This window comes from Schistocerca serialis, chromosome 5, assembly GCF_023864345.2.
Source record: "Schistocerca serialis cubense isolate TAMUIC-IGC-003099 chromosome 5, iqSchSeri2.2, whole genome shotgun sequence".
Taxonomy (NCBI): Eukaryota; Metazoa; Arthropoda; class Insecta; order Orthoptera; family Acrididae; genus Schistocerca; species Schistocerca serialis.
In genome coordinates, this window is record NC_064642.1 from 653044523 (window position 1) to 653048327 (window position 3805).

The following is a 3805-nucleotide window of genomic DNA, read 5'->3' on the forward strand; positions in this document are numbered from 1 at the left end:
TCAAAACCATTCTCTAAGTATATATATGAAGACAGTAACTGTTCTCGAAAGAACAGAATACTTTCCCGTGAGACTCACATTCCCAACTGTCCATAATTCTACATATGTAATGTAATTTATAGACATTTGCTCATCCACTCATTACTCGCGCACGCTTTGGCGATTCCCGTAAGAGTTTGGGCAACTTGTGCGCATTCGCACCTTCGTCTGTGAGAATGCGCACAGGTTGCCAAACTCTTACGGGAATCGCCAAAGCGTGCACGAGTAATGAGTGGATGGGCAAATGTCTATAAATTACATTACATATGTAGAATTGTGGCCAGTTGGGAATGTGAGTCTCACGGGAAGCGTGCAAGGGATAAGTCCGTGCAATCGCGCTATTCATCTGTGTCCTCGGTGGCTCAGATGGATAGAGCGTCTGCCACGTAAGCAGGAGATCCCGGGTTCGAGTCCCGGTCAGGGCATACATTTTCAGCTATCCACATTGAGGTATATCAACAACACCTGTCGGCAGCTGAGGGTTTCAGTTAGTCATCATTCTCTAAGTCTACAAATGCTAGAAATATAGGTTTACCTTTCCTTAACCTGTCTTCTAAGATACGTCGTAGGTTCAGTATTGCCTCGCGTGTTGCAACATTTATACGGAATCCAAATTGATCTTCGCCGAGGTCGACTTCTACCAGTTTTTCCGCTCTTCTATAATGCATTCGTGTTAGTATTTTGCAGCGTGACTTATTAAACTGATAGTTCGGTAATTTTCACACCTGTCAACACGTGCTTTTTTGGAATTGGAATTATTATATTCAACTTGAACTCTGAGGGCATTTCGTCTGTTTCATACATGTTGCTCACCGATGGCAGACTTTTGTCATGGCTGGCTCTCCCAAGGCTATCAGTAGTTCTAATGGAATGTTGGCTACACCCCAGGCCTTGTTTCGACTTGGGTCTTTCAGTGCTCTGTCAAATCCTCCACCCACTATGGTATCTCCGATTTCATCTTCAGCTGCGTCCTCTTCCATAATATTGCCCTCAAGTATATCGCACTTGTACAGACTCTCTACATATTCCTTGCACCTTTCTGCTTCCCCTTCTTTGTTTGGGACTGGTTTTCTATCTGACCTCTTCATATTTCTCCAAAGGTTTCTTTAATTTTTCTGTAGGCAGTATCTATCTTACACCTCTATATGCCTCTACATCCTTACATTTGTCCTCTAGCCATCCCTGCTTAGCGATTTTGCACTTTCTGTTGATCTCATTTTTGAGACGTTTGTACTCATTTTGGCTCCTTCATTTACTGTATTTTTACATTTTATCCTTTCATCAATTAAATTCATTATCTCTTCTGTTATCCAAGGCTTTTTACTACCCCTCATCTTTTTGCCAACTTGATCCTCTGCTGCCCTCACTATTTCATCTCTCAAATCTACCCATTTTTGTTCTGCGGTATTTCTTTCTCCTGTTCTTGTCAATCGTTCCCTAATGCTCTCTCTGAAACTACCTACAACCTCTGTTTTTTTTTTTCAATTTATCCAAGTCCCATCTTCTAAGTTTCTTACCGTTTATGCAGTTTCTTCAGTTTCTACAGTTCATAGCCAATAAACTGTGGCAGAGTCCACATTTGCCCCTGGAAATATCTTACTATTTAAAACCTGGTTCCTAAATCTGTGTCTTAACATTATATAGTCTACCTGAAATCTTCCAGTGTCTCGTCCTCTCCCACGTATACAACCTTCTTTCATGATTCTTAAACCACGTTTTAGCTCTGATTAAGTTATCCTCTGTGCAGAATTCTACCAGGCAGTTTCCTCTTTCATTCCATACATCCAGCCCCTATTCACCTTCTAATTTTCCTTCTCTCCCTTTCCCTATTTTCGAATTCCCGTCCCCATGACTATTAAATTTTCGTCTACCTTAGCTATCTGAATAATTTCTTTTATCATTTCCTTTATTATTTCTTCAATCTCTTCATCATCTGCAGAGTTAGGTGGCACATGAACTTTTACTACTGTGCTACGCATGGGTTTCGTGTCTATTTTGGCTACAGTAATGCGTTCAGTATGCTGTTCGTAGTGGCTTATCCGCGTTCCTATTTCTTTACTCATTATTGAACCTACTCCTACATTACTCCTGTTTGATTTTGTACATGTAATCCTGTATTCAGCTGGTGAGATGAATGTTTCACTTACCAACGAACGTCACTAATTCCCATTACATGTAACTTTAACCCACCCATTTCCCTTTTAAATTTTCTAACCTATCTGCCCGTCGTCTGACATTTCACGCTCCGATCCGTAGAGCACCAGTTTTCTTTCTTCTGATAACGACGGCCTCCTGAATAGTTCCCGACCGGAGATCCAAATGAGGGACTACTATTTTACCTTCGTAATATTTTACCCAAGAGGATGCCATCATCATTTAACCATATAGAAAAACTTCGTTTCCTCGGGAAAAATTACGGCGTTAGTTTACCTTGTTTTCACCCGATCACAGTACCAGGACAGCATGGCCGTTTTAGTTGATGTTAGAAGGCCAGATCAGTCAATCATCGAGACTGTTGCCAGTGCAAGTATTGAAAAGCCTGCTGCCATCTTCGAGAACTACATGTTTGTCTGGCCTTTCAACAGATACCCCTCCGTTCTGGCTGCACTTACAGGACAGCTAATATCGCTGAGGCATGCAAGCCTCCCCACCAACGACAAGGTCCATGGTACACGGGGGTAGAGGGGGGAGGAACCTTATCTGATGTCTTAGATATGTTATTAGCCTCATTTCTGTCTGAGAGGAGAATTAAATCTGTTTGGAGTGGACTGAAGATTGTAATGACACACATTCTGAGCCGTGTATGTTATGTGTATTCACTTGTTAAGAAAAGAACGGGCAACGGAGAAGCTGAAAGAGTCCTACTGCATAAATTCTCTTGGCGCTGGAGGAAATTATGGTGTATTGTATTGAGGGTAACAAAATATCATAAGGGATACAATGTGCCTCAAATTATCGCTTCTTCGAACTTGATAAAGGCACATAATTCATTTTAAAGCTATAGGTGGAATTCTGATGGTTATACTTATTTTTATTAATTACCTACGCGATTAAGTCTTATAGCGTATTTATTTAGTGGTTGTTTAAAGCTAAATGAGACGTTTTGAACTACACGACGAAAGGAGTGAGAAGCTCCTTCAGCTGTCAAGAATCACATGTTATGATTAATAACGATTGCTGGAGTTGCAACTGTACTGGGTTAGGAGAAACATTATGAGGGTGCTGTCAGTACGGTAAGGTTAAATGTTTAATAACTCAGTGGGACTGTTGTGGGAGGGAAGGATTATCTAATTAAATATGCAGTACGAGTTACTTTTAACCTGCACCAACATTGGTCAGTATGTAAAAGCACTAATGAATACTGAATGAACCATACAATTAACTTCCTATTGCAAAGTAAGTAAACTAACAGGTAAGTGGGATGACGTTTTCTCTGGCGATTACACCTAATAGGACTTGATTCAAATTTTATGAAACCCACTATACGGAGAACTACGTTCTTAATTACTTCATATTACTTTTCTATTGAATGGAAATATTAAGAGAAGCATCGGACAATGAGGGTTGACTCATAGCGTGTAAGGAAGCAGTTCCCAAACTCTTACATTGGCAATGAATCAACTCAAGGAGCCGAAATACCGTAATTATTCAGAAATAAGTTAGTGATTATTAAGATAAGAAGGTAGCGAGAATAACTCTCATGTAAATTCATGAAGCAATTAATTAAGCTAATGAAAATCATTGCGCAGAGCCTCTGACAAAATTA

The 3805-nt window shown here is 40.3% G+C and overlaps 1 non-coding gene across 1 annotated transcript; it reads left to right on the forward strand.

The window, feature by feature from the left end:
* The first annotated feature begins 389 nt into the window (after window positions 1-389).
* Window positions 390-464, forward strand: Trnat-cgu (transfer RNA threonine (anticodon CGU)). The gene has a single exon. It is a non-coding gene; the product is annotated as a tRNA-Thr (tRNA).
* Window positions 465-3805: the final 3341 nt, after the last annotated feature.